This window comes from Coccinella septempunctata, chromosome 2 (assembly GCF_907165205.1).
Source record: "Coccinella septempunctata chromosome 2, icCocSept1.1, whole genome shotgun sequence".
NCBI classification, from domain to species: Eukaryota; Metazoa; Arthropoda; class Insecta; order Coleoptera; family Coccinellidae; genus Coccinella; species Coccinella septempunctata.
The window spans coordinates 25,065,537-25,084,053 of record NC_058190.1 but is presented as its reverse complement, the minus strand read 5'-3'; the positions used below and the strand labels follow the sequence as shown (position 1 = coordinate 25,084,053).

At 35.3% G+C, this 18,517-nt stretch overlaps 1 protein-coding gene across 2 annotated transcripts in view; it reads right to left on the bottom strand.

Moving 5' to 3' along the window:
* Positions 1–18,517, bottom strand: part of LOC123306758 (zinc finger SWIM domain-containing protein 4-like) — a 198,380-nt gene that overhangs the window by 82,260 nt on the left and 97,603 nt on the right. The gene's annotated exons all lie outside the window — the stretch shown is intronic.

Sequence of the window (18,517 nt, the reverse complement as noted above, 5' to 3'; positions counted from 1 at the left end):
TAATAGAGGATAGTTTGGCATTTTTTATCCGTATCATATCTTTTTCTGATGAAAATAATCCAAAATTATAATCAATTCAACGTAGAAAAAATTGACGAAAAATGAAGTAATGTGAGAATTTTTTTGGAAAACACGAGAACTCAAATATCTCGAAAACTGTTGCATTTTGGTCATCAATAAATATGGCTCAAACGACAGCTAATGACTGAAACTAACACCTCCTCCAAGGTTCACGTCTAATTTGGAAACACCCTGTATATCTCACAGAATTCTAGGGAAAATATTAAAGAAAAAATATATAACTGCTCAGAAATGAAAGGTAGGCAATTTAGACATCTCATTAATTAAAATTCGTTTAGAAACTCGAATACTTGAAGCACTTCTTCCCTCATTTAACCCAAGTTTTCCACCTCGAATGAGTGCTTAACAGCAATGTTGAGCATATTCCTAAATAAAATCGCGAATCCTTTAAAATTATGTGTCACTCGACCCCTATTATCACTTATTATTCTAGAGGGGGTTATCAACTCGCTTTGGGATATGAAATCAAAAAATTTATCCGAATAAAAATTGAGGGTTCCCAACCAGTGTGAATGCAGCCACGAGTTCCAGCCACGCGTTTGCCTCGACGCCTCGGTGAAGCGGTCGGCCCGCTCGGGGTGTATCTTGATTCGCTAGTACGGGATTGATATTGAAAAGTGGTAATGAAAATGAAATTTAACGATATTCTCGAAAAGGGGTGAGGGTACTGAGTATCTACTACCATTCTGAACTATAACTAGGAATGAATAACGGGCAAGTGGGTCAATAAAATGGAAATTTTCTGGTTTCGAGTAAAATTGAGATATTTGAATTTTTTTTTCGGTGAATATATTCTATTTACAATGCTCTTCAAGACCTATATACCACCTGATTTTGTCGGGCACGAATTCACCCCCCACTACCCCCAACTTGTGTGTTTCCGAAAAATTATGCTAAGTCGGGAAAAATTGAGATATTTGAATTTTTTTCTCAGTGAATATATTCTATTTACAATGCGCTTCAAGACCTATATACCCACTGATTTTGTCGGGCACGAATTCACCCCCTACTACCCCCAACTTGTGTGTTTCCGAAAAACTAAGCTAAGTCGGGAAAAATTGAGATATTTGAATTTTTTTTTCATTGAATATATTCTATTTACAATGCTCTTTAAGACCTATATACCCACTGATTTTGTCGGGCTCGAATTCACCCCCCACTACCCCCAACTTGTGTGTTTCCGAAAAATTATGCTAAGTCGGGAAAAATTGAGATATTTGAATTTTTTTTTCAGTGAATATATTCTATCTACAATGCTCCTTAAGACCTATATACCCACTGATTTTGTCGGGCACCGACTCACCCCCCACTACCCCCAACTTGTCTGTCTGAAAAATTATGCTAAGTCGGGAAAAATTGAGATATTTGAATTTTTTTTTTCAGTGAATATATTCTATTCACAATGCTCTTTAAGACCTATGTACCCAATGATTTTGTCGGGCACCGATTCAAATATCTCAATTTTTCCCGACTTAGCATAATTTTTCAGACACACAAGTTTGGGGTAGTGGGGGGTGAATCGGTGCCCGACAAAATCAGTGGGTATATAGGTCTTGAAGAGCATTGTAAATAGAATATATTCACTGAAAAAAAAATTCAAATATCTCAATTTTTCCCGACTTAGCATAATTTTTCAGACACACAAGTTGGGGGTAGTGGGGGATGAATCGGTGCCCGACAAAATCAGTGGGTATATAGGTCTTGAAGAGCATTGTAAATAGAATATATTCACTGAAAAAAAATTCAAATATCTCAATTTTTCCCCGACTTAGCTTAATTTTTCGGAAACACACAAGTTGGGGGTAGAGGGGGGTGAAATCGTGCCCGACAAAATCAGGTGGTATATAGGTCTTGAAGAGCATTGTAAATAGAATATATTCACTGAAAAAAAAATTCAAATATCTCAATTCTTCCCGACTTAGCATAATTTTTCAGACACACAAGTTGGGGGTAGTGGGGGATGAATCGGTGCCCGACAAAATCAGTGGGTATATAGGTCTTGAAGAGCATTGTAAATAGAATATATTCACTGAAAAAAAATTCAAATATCTCAATTTTTCCCCGACTTAGCTTAATTTTTCGGAAACACACAAGTTGGGGGTAGAGGGGGGTGAAATCGTGCCCGACAAAATCAGGTGGTATATAGGTCTTGAAGAGCATTGTAAATAGAATATATTTACTGAAAAAAAAATTCAAATATCTCAATTTTTCCCGACTTAGCATAATTTTTCAGACACACAAGTTTGGGGTAGTGGGGGGTGAATCGGTGCCCGACAAAATCAGTGGGTATATAGGTCTTGAAGAGCATTGTAAATAGAATATATTCACTGAAAAAAAAATTCAAATATCTCAATTTTTCCCGACTTAGCATAATTTTTCAGACACACAAGTTGGGGGTAGTGGGGGATGAATCGGTGCCCGACAAAATCAGTGGGTATATAGGTCTTGAAGAGCATTGTAAATAGAATATATTCACTGAAAAAAAATTCAAATATCTCAATTTTTCCCGACTTAGCTTAATTTTTCGGAAACACACAAGTTGGGGGTAGTGGGAGGTGAAATCGTGCCCGACAAAATCAGGTGGTATATAGGTCTTGAAGAGCATTGTAAATAGAATATATTCACTGAAAAAAAAATTCAAATATCTCAATTTTTCCCGACTTAGCATAATTTTTCAGACACACAAGTTGGGGGTAGTGGGGGATGAATCGGTGCCCGACAAAATCAGTGGGTATATAGGTCTTGAAGAGCATTGTAAATAGAATATATTCACTGAAAAAAAAATTCAAATATCTCAATTCTTCCCGACTTAGCATAATTTTTCAGACACACAAGTTGGGGGTAGTGGGGGATGAATCGGTGCCCGACAAAATCAGTGGGTATATAGGTCTTGAAGAGCATTGTAAATAGAATATATTCACTGAAAAAAAATTCAAATATCTCAATTTTTCCCCGACTTAGCTTAATTTTTCGGAAACACACAAGTTGGGGGTAGAGGGGGGTGAAATCGTGCCCGACAAAATCAGGTGGTATATAGGTCTTGAAGAGCATTGTAAATAGAATATATTCACTGAAAAAAAAATTCAAATATCTCAATTTTTCCCGACTTAGCATAATTTTTCAGACACACAAGTTGGGGGTAGTGGGGGATGAATCGATGCCCGACAAAATCAGTGGGTATATAGGTCTTGAAGAGCATTGTAAATAGAATATATTCACTGAAAAAAAAATTCAAATATCTCAATTCTTCCCGACTTAGCATAATTTTTCAGACAGACAAGTTGGGGGTAGTGGGGGGTGAGTCGGTGCCCGACAAAATCAGTGGGTATATAGGTCTTAAAGAGCATTGTAAATAGAATATATTCACTGAGAAAAAAATTCAAATATCTCAATTTTTCCCGACTTAGCATAATTTTTCGGAAACACACAAGTTGGGGGTAGTGGGGGGTGAATTCGTGCCCGACAAAATCAGGTGGTATAAAGGTCTTGAAGAGCATTGTAAATAGAATATATTCACGGAAAAAAAAATTCAAATATCTCAATTCTTCCCGACTTAGCATAATTTTTCGGAAACACACAAGTTGGGGGTAGTGTGGGGTGAATTCGTACCCGACAAAATCAGGTGGTATATAGGTCTTGAAGAGCATTGTAAATAGAATATATTCACCGAAAAAAAAAATTCAAATATCTCAATTATACTCGAAACTAGAAAATTTCCATTTTATTGACCCACTAGCTCGTTATTCATTCCTATTAATAGTTCAGAATGGTTGTAGATACTCAGTAACCTCACCCCTTTTCGAGAACATCGTTCAATTTCATTTTCATTACCACTTTTCAATATCAATCCCGTACTAGCCTTCATTACGAATCAAGATACACCCCGAGCGGGCCGACCGCTTCACCGAGGCAAACGCGTGGCTGGAACTCGTGGCTGCATTCACACTGGTGGGTTCCCAATGTTATCTGGAGAAACTCATGCTTATAAAAATATTCGGCTGGTCTGCTCACCCTGTATGTGAACACACCACAGTTGACCCAATTGTATGGGTCCAGCTGATCGTGAGTCCTTTAAGCTCTTAGTTCTACACAGATTTAGATTTGCTATTACTGCCTTAAATTTAAACAGGGCGAGTCTTTGACTCGTATATATATTTTTCTTGATGTCAAAAGAAAAAATTATTGTTATACCATTTTCTCCGAATCAGCTGGGTTAAGAAGATACAGGCTGTTCAAAAACCATAAAAGAATGTTATTTCTAGTTCTATCTGACAAACAGTTTTATCGAATGAAATGAATTTCGGAATATAGTTTTTCATTTATTTGATGAATCTTTTTCGAACACAAGATATCACCCACGTCTTCCAGTTTTCTTATTATGACCATTACGTACTTTGACTGAATATAACTCTTTTCAAAAGATCCATAGATGTGTAGTGACGCAGATTTAGCTAGATATTCTGAAGATAATTTTGTGAAAACTTAAAATAGCTATATCTTTTTATCAGGGCCGAATTAGAAAAAATGATATAGGAAAACAGTGTTTCTTTCGACCTCAAAGACTCACCCTGTATACTCATAAGTATGAAGTATTGACTGAATTTTATATTAAAATAAAGATGTTGCTGTGAAGTGGGATCAACAATATAGTTTAAGAATATATTTTCTTCCCCTATTGAAGTAGAAAGCAGTCACTTCAACAATAACCAGTTCATGTGTTTTACATATTAACGGTCTCGAAAAGAGACGAAAAGAATGAACATTTTTCAGAAGGGTTTGAAGAGAGCAAGTGAATTGGCTTGCAAGGTTAGTAGAGATTGTAAACGAGTTTATAATCTTGTGTTCTGTTTTGAAAAAAAAATAGAAGGTATGAACGGTTGGCTCAAGTGGTTAACTTGAGTCAGGTTTTCAAAATACAAGTCGGTTACTGGATGATGATATTTCATTAAGAAGTAATTCACAAAGATTTTCATATGTTTAGTGCTCTGTCCCAAGGTTCGCAGCAGAAGAAAGTGATCTTAACCGTTTTATTCACCGAATTTAAATGAACGAAATCAACTCTCAAGAGAAAGTTCTAGTAATAGAGCCTCTAATATATCTCTGCTCCATCTAGAATGTTGCATAATATAAGCAGATTGAAATTCCGAAACAGATAGTAATAGTAGGTATCATTAATTCCCTAAACTAATATTTTACGTGTTCATAAATTCGGATCACTCCTTATCCATGCATAAAGAAATGAATTATTATTTATTAATGTTCAAAAATGTTGCGTTACAGGGATATAATTCGTTGGAACCTAATAACGTCGAAACGAATTGATTTTTCGTTTTCTTTCGAAATCGAGTGGGCGTGGACACCAGTTAACAAGAACGTGCGTAACAATGAAAACAATATACAGGATGGACTATGAGATATCAAACTGTTGGATAGAAAAATTGACATTCAAATTTTTTTGGATGCGAATTCAAAATAAATGAACGTTTTACTGATATCAGGAATTCTCTGTTTCCGACTTACCAGTTACTCATAGACTGATGAAAAAATGACCTTACCTGAAACAAAAAAGGAAAAATTAATTGATGTTTCAATGAGATACAGGGTGTCTCAATGAAAGGGAGGCACCCCTGATATTTCTCATATTATAATTAGCGAAATTTAATGTAATACGTTCATTAATGATGATGATGGGATATTGTGCGGTACTCACAAGTCTTAAAAACGCAATCCCCCACAAGAGGGCGCTACAACCCCAAGAATTTGAATAGGGAACAGGGGTCGACTCATTTCAAACCTATTTAAATTTAATAATCAGAAATTCCCACTGGAGTTTCAGAGGTTAATAGTTAGACAACTAAACACATTTTCTCTCCTGATGGTCTCATTTTATCATCTACCGAAATTATTAATTCACTTCAATAAGTTAAGAAAAACCCAAATCTTAAATTTTGAGGACATTTTGTCTGGTGTTACCACATTTGTTAAACATCTGTGATTCTGATGCAAATTACTAGGGACATCATTATTTCTGAATTTGATATATGAACATCTAGGTTTTCTCTATTTATTTAAGAACGTGTGGAAATGAATTAATATATTTGTACTGGCACGAATTGACTGCTGTCAACAGAATCATCCTGACGTATTCACCACACAAAAGTTTTAGCCTAGTTGCACACACACCGATTTTTGGACGGCCGGTATAAAATCGGCCGACATTTTATCGATAGTAGTTGCTTGCACACTCACCGGATTTTTACCGTCCAAACGATCAACCAACTAAAGTCGACTGAAATGGTCGGTAAAAAACATTGAACTCAAGAAAGAACTCCTTCTTGAGTTCAATGGTAAACAATCGGTGCTTGTACAAACGTGTACATAGTCACGCACGGCACTACATCCCGGTATTGCCTGTATTGGACGGTTGCTCACCGGCATTTTACCGGCATCGATCGGCGGTCGGCGTGTATGCCAGCTCCCGTTCCCACACGTGGTTCACTATTGGAATTTGGACGACCGATATAAAATCGGCCGTCCAAAATCGGTGTGTGTGCAACTAGGCTTAGGCGGATCGGCCACCGAATGCGAAGTTGCGCGAAGCTGAGCATTTTCAGTACTAATATAATTGACAAGCTACGAATCGAGTGACGTAGCTCGTGATTTAGCATTGAAAAAGCACAGCTTCGCTCAACTTCGCATTCGGTGGCTGATCCGCCTTATCATAAGTGAAAACTTCAGAGAAATTTGTTCAGTTCATAGTTGAAAACACCATCCAAAAAGAGTTGTCAATGATTAACTGATGTTTCGTCTAACACCCGGTTCAGAAGAAAACGATCAGAAAATTCTGGAGTTAGCAGATAATCTGTATCTAGAAATCTCCTTTACCCTTATAAAATAAAACTTGTGCAACAATTAAATGAAGATGATGCAGAAAGAATATCATATAAAATGAGAGTCTTTAACTCGAAATGAATTCGGGAGGTTAATAAGATTACTTCTTTCTGAAAAAACAAGGAACTTCATTTTGTGTTCCTGTGCTACCTATGTGAACAAAAAAATTTCACGCTTGTGGGCTTCAGTTGAAAGTGCATAAAGCATTTTGTACGATTTTTCAACGAACATTGTTGCTCAGAAAACGGAAAACAAATAAATGTAATGAATGTCCTATAATCCATTCACTTTAATTTTAGCACTCGGTTGGCCATGGAAATTTGATACATTTCACTCTGTATAGTACAAAAATGTGGGGTTATGAAGCTTGTCGAAAAATTTTTGTGTTTTAAATCAACGCTATGTTGCCCGTTCTACGTGAAAGTTTCTGTTATTACGTATTTTATCACAATGTCGAATCTCTTCGGAAAATATGTGACGAACATAATTGAAGTTTATACAAACTGATTGAAAGCATACCAAATCCAGTTGTTTGCATGGAAAATACAAGAGATCAGTATAATATAATAATGTGCACTAGCTTGAGGAGAGTTAATGTTCGTTATCTTCTTTGGCTAAAAATTAAATATGTTACATCAGTTGTAGATTTCAAAAATATTAACCCGAAGATGAAATGCATATGTAGCAGTAGTTGGGAATGGGTAACAGATAATTACAAGAATGTTGAATTCTTCAACAAAAATCATCTTGCATCAAGTTTCAAGTCAAGATGAATTTCACCTTTGAACAAAAATTTCACATGAATAAACAATTAACAGGACAACTGGTGCGTATTTGTGGCTGTTCATCTTAATTCATTAATATAATAATAATAATTAGGTATTTATTGGTACCTTAAGACATTTACAATGTATAGGACAAGTCAAATGAAAAATAGAAATATCAATTTTCGGGAACTTATTCTACGATGACATTAATCGAAAATACTCTAGTAAATTTTTCGCATTAATTCACCGAAACATAAAATTCTCAAATGCCACCACTTTTTGGGTCTCCCAATGGAAGGAAATTCTTTGTCATCCTCTTCATTCAGAATCTTTCTGATTGTGGAAATATTAAGCTGAAATATAAGTCGTTTAGATTCAGATGAAACATTATATAAATTCTCTTACATTGAATATGTTCGCTACCGTCTGACGAATTGTGGATTTTAGAATATGTTTTCAGCGATATTTTCGACGACAGGCAGGTGCCTGTGTGAGATGCATCTTAACTTCAAATATACCCGAATAGAACTGACAAAAATTGCACTTGATTGACTATTACAGTATCGGAACCATAAACACCATTCACACGTTCAGTCGTTAACCTCTCATTTTTCCTGTATAAAGCCCGTTTGCAACAGCCGAGAATTCTCTAGAAAATTTACTCGAGATTTCATGCGCCGTGAATTATATACCGTTACATACGCACTTTCGGTAGAATTCTCTGTTCAGTTGCGTACTAAATAGGCTCCGCCCTTTTCTTGCGAGAATTTTGTAGAGAATTCTCCAGAGAATTCTCGGCTGTTGCAAACGGGCTTGAAAGAAGAACTCCTCTTGTTCCCCAACCTATAATCTCAAATTTCGGACACCTTTATACTTCAAAAAGCGAGCAAGTTTTTGAGACTCGCACTGTATATTTCAATGCTGACTACTCAATGCAACTAAATCTGAAAAATGGTCGTTTTGTAACCTTCGCAACTAGGACAATCGAAGCTGTCTACTTAGCTTTGCATGGCAAGTAGTTAATTCGAATTAAATTCGTAATTGAATTGTGGAAGGCGTTAGAACCGAATTTATGTCCAGGGGCTGAATGTGACAATCCATTGTGGTACCTTTTGAATGCACCGAGTTGGAAACTACTGAATTATGTGTGAATGATCGGAAGGACCTGGATGGGTATAGGTGCGAATGAATTATTCATCTCAGAAGAACATAACGTTTCGGTATTGTTGGGATCTGAGGTTATGCCTGGTTAGATTATGTGGCTCGAGCTATCTTCATAATTAAACGAGGTAGAATTAATAATCATGCATTCCAGAAAAAATAGAACTGATCAAAATACACCGAAAAATCATGTTTTGAATAGAATTTTTATTTTATTTTGAGTTTGATACCAGATACCGCTGGTGTCTCGTTTCAAGAAATAGTTACTCATAGCAAATTTTAATTGATTGTTTGAAATATATCCCATTCACTTTCATAAAAGAAGTCGGTTGGGCGTGGAATAATTTTCTTAAGGTTTTGTAGAATGGAGTCAGTCTGGTATACTCCATTCACTTTTATTTTAGCATTCGGATGACCATGAAATAATTTTCTCAAGTTTTTGTAACTAGAACGGAGTAAGGTTGGCACTCATGAAATGTCGTTAATGTCATAACGCCGTTGCCACATTTTATATTAGAAAAATGCCGAAAGTGATTGAAAAAGAGAGAAGACAGGGTTTCAGGAAGTGCTATTAAGAATTCAGTTCCGCTCATTCAAATTGTAGGTACCGCTGATATTCTAATTTCTACAATATATCAGACGGTAGCGGACATATTCAATGTAAGAGAATTTATATAATGTTTCATCTGAATCTGAACGACTTATATTCAAGCTGAATGTTTCTACAATCAGAAAAATTGTGAATGCAGAGGATGACAAAGGATTTCATTCTATTGGGAGACCCAAAAAAGTGGTAGCATTTGAGAATTTTATTTTAGGGTGAACGATTGCGAAAAATTTCTACAGGATATTCGATGAATGTCATTGTAGAATGAGTTCCAGAAAATTAATTTTTCTAATTTTCATTTGGACAATATATAGGACACTTGTCCTATATATTGTAAATATATTAAGAGATTAATAAATATATCATTATTATTATTATATCAAAGTATTGAAAGTAAACAGCCAGAAATACGAGCCAGTTGTCCTGTTAATTGTTAATTCATGTGAAATTGTTGTTTAAAAGTGATGTTCCCCTTGCCTTGAAACTTTCTTTAATTCCTTGTACATACTTATATTGATGCAAGATGATTTTTGTTGAAGAATTGAACATTCTTGTACCCATTCCTAACCACTGCATCATACGCATTTCATGTTCGGGTTGATTTTTTTGAAACTTATTCAACCTTTAACCAAAGAACATTAACTCTCCTCAAGCTAGTGCATACTATGAGTCAATTTTCTTCCATAGCAAAAATAAATTTATTTAAAAACTGATCTCCTGTATTTTTCATGCCAATAACTAGATTTGTATGCCTTCAATCGTTGGGTATAAACGTCAATTATGTTCGTCACATATTTTCGAGTTCATATTTTCCAAAGTGATTCGACATTGTGTTAAAATACTCCATTCACTTTTATTTTAGCAGTCGGTTGGCCATGGAAATTTGACACATTTCATTCTGTATAGTACGGAAATGTGGGGTTATGACGTTTGTCAAAACATTTTTGGGTTTTAAATCAACGCTATGTTGCCCGTTCTAAGTAAAAAGTTTCTGTTATTACGTATTTTATCACAATGTCGAATCTCTTCGGAAAATATGTGACGAACATAATTGAAGTTTATACAAACTGATTGAAGGCATACCAAATCCAGTTATTTGCATGGAAAATACAAGACACCAGTATAATATCATAATATGCACTAGCTTGAGGAGAGTTAATGTTCGATATCTTCTTTGTTCTTTGGCTAAAGTTTGAATACTTTACATCAGTTGTAGATTTCAAAAATATTAACCCGAAGATGAAATGCATATGTTGCAGTGGTTGGGAATGGGTATCTCCCGAAGGAATTAACAGATAATTACAAGAATGTTAAATTCTTCAACAAAAATCATCTTGCATCAATATAAGTAAAAGGAATTAAGGAAAGTTTCAAGTCAAGATGAACTTCACAAAAGTTTCACATGAATTAACAATTAGCAGGACAACTGGCGCGTATTTGTGGCTGTTCATCTAAATGCATTGATATAATAATAATAATTAGGTACTTATTGGTACCTTAAGACATTTACAATGTATAGGACAAGTTAAATGAAAAATAGAAAAATCAATTTTCTACGATGGAATTCATCGAAAATCCTGTGGTAAACTTTTTGCATTAATCCACTCAAACATAAAATTCTCAAATGCCACCACTTTTTTGGGTCTCCCAATAGAAGGAAATTCTTTGTCATCCTCTTCATTCACAATCTTTCTGATTGTAGAAATATTCAGCTGAAATATAAGTCGTTTAAATTCAGATGAAACATTATATAAATTCTCTATTCTCTTACATTGTATATGTTCGCTACCGTCTGACGTATTGTGGATTTTAGAATATCAGGGTATAACTATAACTAAATAGCACTTCCTGAAACCCTGTCTCTTTTTTTCACTTTCGGCATTTTCGTAATATTAATGGATATAAGTAGTGGCAACGGCGTTATGACATTAACGACATTTCATGAGTGCCAACCTTACTCCGTTCTAGTTACAAAAACTTGAGAAAATTATTTCATGGCCAACCGACTGCTAAAATAAATGTGAATGCGGTATAATTACTGAGAATTTCTTGTTTTGTCTTGAAATTCTGAAATTTCTTCTCGTCTTGATCTTGTCTTAAAATCAAGAATTTGGCGACCCCTAGTATTGATGTGGGTGTTAATGAGTGTGCAAATTTTCAAATTATTTATACTCGTCCTTCATCACGAGAATAGGACCATTGTGTAAAGACCACTTATACAATGATAGGACTTTTAACAAAGATGATCTCCGAACCAAGAACCCCTTTCGTGCCAATTTTGAATCAAATCCGACATTAATGGCAAATCTTACACCGATTCTTGCAGCTGTCAGCTGTCATTTTGAATATAAGGATTTTGATAAAATTTTCATTCTTTTCGACATACTTGTAGTTGGCTCCATGTAAAATCTAATTATTTCATGGGTAGTTATTCTGTTTCTGTCGCGAATTCGATAAATCTCATGTCCGATATAAATCTTGCTCATCTCGATGCATATCCCTACTTTACTTCCAAAAAAAGGGGAACCTCGGCGAGAATAATATAATAAAAAGTTTCGCAATCTGGCCATACGCCATATTCAAAACACCATACGAAACAGTGGCATACAAATGACAATCGGCATGGCAGATAACGAAGTCGGACAAGGACTGTTGAATAACCGATTGCCCCAGAGCGCGAAAGATTCGAAGAGCAAGCAAGCAAGAGCGGCACTGGCGTCAACTTCGCCCAGCCCAGCTCCCCCATCCGAGGTCGTTGAACTAATAATTCGATTTCCCTCATCTGGGGAGCCAAATGACACTGACAAGTGCACGGTACTCCATTGTACACCCTACACATGTTACATATTAAATAAATAACAAAAATGAGATCGGGAGTCTGTGTTACGTCAGCCATTTTGAACAGAAGAGGAGCGGTTTCTGTGGTTTAGGATGATGGGGATCGATAGTTTCGGGGGTTTCGTTCTGAAAGGGTTTCTTTTCTAGCGTGGAAAGAGTTCGAATCTCTTCTCAATCAATCCAATTCGACATGAGATATCTCGCAGACGGACTGCTGTTACGAATTCTCGGCATGAATTTCATTCATTTAAAATTTTCTCCAGAGAATAAGATTCCCAGATTGAAGTTGCGTATAGGTAACTTTCTGGTCCGACTGTTTTCTTGATTTGAACAAAAGCGAGAAAGAATTTTGGCAGTCTTAATTGAATACATGGGAAATTTTCAACAAAGGTCTTATTACTGATTCTCCTAATGCAATGCCTGTTTTTGATCTTCCCATGTTCCCATGAAATGGTAGTCTGCTCCGAGGTCTGCTCTGAATCTTATCAGAACAGGTATTGTACGCTGCTTTTCAGATGAAACTCAGTTGAGAGCCACATAGTTATGAATACGTGGAAGCAGAGGAAACAGTTGAATATCAAGTTAATAATTATACCATATACAGAGTGAGTGAAAACTGTATATACGATTTTGTAGAAAAAGATCCAATTTTCATGCGTACCTACAATTTATTGAGGAGATTATCATGCACTCTCTAGGGGGTGTTCAGGGAGTTTTTTTGAATGCAATACTTTTTGTAACAAAAATAGATGGACCTTTTGTTGCTGAGATTGATTTTGAATCAACTTTTTTTATTAATACAGGTTGTTCCGGGATTAGTTAGTTCCCAGTTGCACATACTCTTATCAGAGATAGAGTAGAACTAGCTGAGTACGGATCAAATATTAAAAATTAATTTCTGGCTTTCTCAAAGAAGCTACAGGGTGATTTTCGCAATTCATGGAAATACTGAGACCATCATCAAAGCCAAAAATTATAGACAGAATTCATTGACACATGCTGAGATCAAGTCAGAGAGATATCAGTTATTTCAATATTCCAGGGCCGGACTCATAAATCCTCATTTGAAGTGATCAGGGTGAAAACATCACTTTGTATTTCGAATTTCACATAATTTTGTTTGGCTTTTTAGAGAACCTGAATTGAGCATATTGATTCTCAATTTAGGTTGTTAGTTATAGTTAGTTGTTACCCTCGGTGTTACCACTCAAAGTTGTCACGTCTACAATTATTTTTTTATGAATTTTTGAAATTGGACAAAGTTAAAAAAACAATTTATCAACATAAACAGGACTGAGATATCTATCATCATCAACAATGGGAAATTCTCCTCAATTTGGGTTATCACTTCATATCCAAGTTTAAACTGAATAATTATGAGTTTCATTCAGGATGTTTTCAAACGCACCGCGGAAACTATTCAAAATCATTCTTCAAATATGAGGTTTTAAAATTTAAATCGCTTCGTTTCTAGTTTACGATTTGGCAACAGCGACTACTAGAAAATAAAAAGAACAATGGCTTGTTTATAAAATAACAGCTGTTGATCTACAGCCATCATAAGACGCGTACTCACTGGCCAGCCTCAACAGCAACCGACCATACAAATTCCATAAATTTTTACGACCTTCCTCGTTCGTCGCAGACTTCATAGACAGCCATCTTTGTCTATCTCATCAAAATAGTGTATTTGTTGTCCTTTATTACCAACGCGTATTTCAGTCGATGTTGCCAACTTGTGCAATAGAAACGAAACGCTTTAAATTTTAAATACCAATTTTTATTTTTCGTTTTTAAGTGCTTAAAATAATTTTTTTGGGCAACGGTTGAAATGGTTATTTCAAAATGTGACGTTTCAAAGATATTAAAAAAAAATATATCATTTTTGTCAGAAGAAGTATTCCCTATTCTTTCGAATTGTTAGATTGGATATAGCGTTCCGAATCATATCGCCATTATTTTTTAATCTATCGCAACAGATGATTATTCTGTTCATCAACTGTTCTCTTGACTGGATGTCTTCAGCATGAACCATATCCTTTAATTTTCCCTATAAGAAATAATCTATTGGGTTAAGATCTGGAGATCGAGGAAGCCATATGAAACAGGTGCTCTTCGACCTATCCATCTATTGGCTAGAAGCCCCAGAATGGGTTCCACTCGGGGTTCCAGCTCCATCATGTTGAAAATACAGGGTGTATTCAAAGAACGAATAACTTGTTAAAATGAAGCGTTTCACCAAAAATCACCCATTCAAAATGACAAATTTGAAAATGATTACTGAAATAGATCCTAATACGAGCCTAGACCGTTTGTTAGCTGAATTATCGCAAAGCAATGGAAAAACCTTATCGACCATGTAGTTTCGTTTAGGATATTGGCTCGTTCGATATTTTCATGTTAATGAAAATGGAAACTTAGGATTGCCAAATTGTCCTCATTATTTTTTAGTAACTTACACGATTTTTTTAAATTGGTAATTTCGATACTAAATGACAGAAGAGACTTGGGACACAACTATGAAAAAAAGAATATTACTTCAAATCTCACCAGTAAAATTCGTCTAAATTATTCACGAATTTTTTCATAATGGGCATCACAATCTTCTTGTTCGAACATTCCAACAATCGTCGTAAAAATGGGATGAAATGGGGAAACATCATAGCACTTTTTCAACATAATTAACATAAGCACTTTCAAGAAACTGCCTCGATTTTCTACATTTTTTTTCACCCTAAATTGCACGATACATGATTCTCTCAAAAGTGACCTGATGAAGCATCTAATCCGATGAACTTGGTACTGAACCATTCATTGTTCAGCCATATGTTTATGGCACATTCCTCAGTCCCGTACTTGAAATTCAATGAAATTTTGTCGAACTTTCAGCGGTTGTATCTAAGGCATCTTGGATATTTTATATAGACAATTTTTGGTGAAAAGACTCAATTTGATGAGTTCTACCTTCAGTCAAAAAAGCCTCACCTTTGAAAACACCCCGTATATCAATCTTCAAAATTCCATAGCCCATTTGACTACGAGAAAAAGGGGCCAATTAATGAAACCGAAGATGTCGCTTTTCCGATGAGGCAGATTTGCGAGCTTACTAGAATAAAATTATTTTCCTTCTAATCCAATTCAACTTTCATAGGACACAACCTTTCATTTTTAACGAAAATAATTTCAGACACCCCTAATACGAAAATTCCTAGAACGTCCGTTTTTACGGCTTCAACGCCAACATCAACAAGAATAACCAATTTCCACATTTCCCAATGGAAAAAATAACGGCAAAGTTTAATTAAAATTCCAACTCCGCTTCGACAATTGTCGGATGTCAGTCAAGTTAATCGTTTGTTTTTGTCGAAGTATTTTACACTAAACGTGCAACATAGTAAAAGATACGGACCGCAAAATTCCCGGGAATAGAGTATCGCGAAATGAACACTTTCCCATAATGCGACAAAAAAAGAGGGGGCTTGAATGACGTGCAGACAGAATAACGCTGGGATCGGGAAGTCATCGCCTCCGCGATTCCATTGAAAGTGACGAGGCACGGTTAGCGTGCGGAAGTTGGATAAATTAAGGGTTCCATACACGATACGACCGATTTGGAACAAAGCTGAATGGTTACGTTTTTTTTTCTATAAAAAGCCAAGATTATTCCCAGAAGCAAAGGGGTACGTAAACCATCTATGACTATCATTACAAAACTTTAAATTTCATGGATCAATATTGTAATTATTTACAATATTGATATTTATATTCAGTTTTTGATCATACTCACTTCAACACTGGGGGTTGAATGAAATTCACTGAACCTCTTTTTGTCAAAAAATAAATATAAATCACAAAAACCACTAAAAATCGGAAAAGCGCGAAGTAAACACCTCGCAAGTGGAAATTTAGCTTGTGTGGCCTTCGGGCAAAATAGCGGTTTTTACCATAGTCAGCTGATCCGAAATGCCCTATTATGGAATATCAAATGGGGCTTTTTGGAAAGTACTAACTGATAAAATAATCAACACTACCAACGTAACATATAACTTTTTTCGAAGTTATTTGTATCTACTTATACAGGCTGAGTCTTTGACTCGTACAAATATTTTATCAGTAGATTCTTAATGTCAAAAGAAACACAATTTTCCTTTACCATTTGTTCCAAATCGGATCGGTTTGAAAGATACAGGCAGTTGAAAAACCACAAAAAAAATGTCATTTTTAGTTTTATCCTACAAACGTTTTCAGCGAATGAAATGAATTTCGGAATATAGTTTTTCATTTATTTGATGAATATTTTTCGAACACAAGATATCACCCACGTCTTCCAGTTTTCTCATTATGACCATTACATACCGTAAAAATACCAAAAATTCAAAGAACACAACTCTTGAAACTAAGTTGGCCGTTATCTAATGGTAATGAATGTTTTGTAAAATAAAAGTACCTATGTATTCTTCAAATTTTCTCGTATAATGCGCCGTTTTAGAGTAATTTGATGTTCAAAAACTAAAAAGTATGTGTGAAATTTGAAGAATTGAGTACTTTGGATGAATACAACTCTGTTTAAAAGATCCACCGATGTCTACTATCATAGATTCAGTTATTCTGAAGGTAATTTAGATTTTCAAGGGGTATCCAAGATATTGGGTTAGTACAGATATAATTAGTAATTTATATACCGGGTGGTCCACCCCAGACGCGGCGCTCATTTTGAGGGAGTAAATGAAGATATTTTGAAAATATTCTCTTGTGGTATGTGTAGGATGTCCCAAAGCACAATTTAAAATTATTGTCATATATACAGGGTTCGATAAAGGGTGTTCAAAAACGGAGATATAGACCAAAGTTGCACTCTTAGAAATTTTACACACTATATTTGACCTCAAAAATGGAATGGCAAGCTCAAGTTATAAAGTTCTTAAGACTACTTTATAGCTCAGAAGCACCCTTAAAGAGATAATGACGGAAAATCGAAAATATGGAGTTTTTTTTTAAATAGCATTTAATGAAGAAACTAGTTAGGCCAGCGATACAGACAGAATTTTTTCGAATGGACAAGTTGACTACACCTACATATAAAAAAATATTTCAACTCTGGAATATACAGAGTGATTATAATTAATTCTCATCAGCAACAAATAATCGTCGAAAACTTTTTTATTTCAAATGGCACACCAGGTATTTCTATATTTCGTTTAACGTAAAAATTAATTTCAAAACTATCTTCATGAAATTTTCCTACATCTAAACATGATAGTTTCTGAGCAATTTTCGATTTTTAATTCAAAACTAATCAACCATTTTCGCCAATATCTCGTAAATGGTATAAAGTGATCTGAAGAAAGTCATCATAATTTGAGCTTGGCTTCCATTTTTGAGTTCAAATACATTTACATTTAAAAATGTGTAACATTGGTCTCTATCTTTGTTTTCGAAGGCAATGTATATGACAATTAATTTTAAATTGTGCTTTTGAACACCCTACACACACCACAAGAGAATATTTTCAAAATAGCTCAAAATGAGCGCCGCGTCTGGGGTGGGCCACCCGGTATATAAATATTCCCATAATACGAAAATCATATTTTCAAAAAATCATTTTGGGCACCCTTTTAACAATCTTAGCTAGGGAACAAGTTAAAATATTAAATTTAAAATTCTACAGGAATAAATTGATAGTTCTGGAAATGATACAGATCATTACATACTTATACAAGAATTCAATGTTAAGGCTAATGTATGAATTTGAACCTTGTAAGAAATCCTCATTGAAACGGGAACATGAACTGTGAAAATTAAAAATCTTAAGCCATCACGGAAAATTACAATTGTTTCAGCCTTGCAGTGTATGTCCACCCTTAGCGCAGGTACGGAAACAATCGTCAGTTGGTGGCCGGTCGCGGCACGCTTGATGTCTACAGGCACGCGCCGCCTGCGAAGCAGCAGAGGTAAGAATGCCGGCAGGTCAAAATCGAGAAAAAATTCGATGTCAACGTGCGTACAGGGGACATCCCAAGAATTTTATACGTCTAAGCCAGCTGCGATTTATAGTTGGAATTCTTATGTTCGCTTTCAAGTGTTGTTTTTTCGAAGGAATTAATAATGAGATATTTATTAAATGTTTCACGAAGGAATTCTGTGAGTTGCCTTCGTGCAGGCTGTGGTAAGT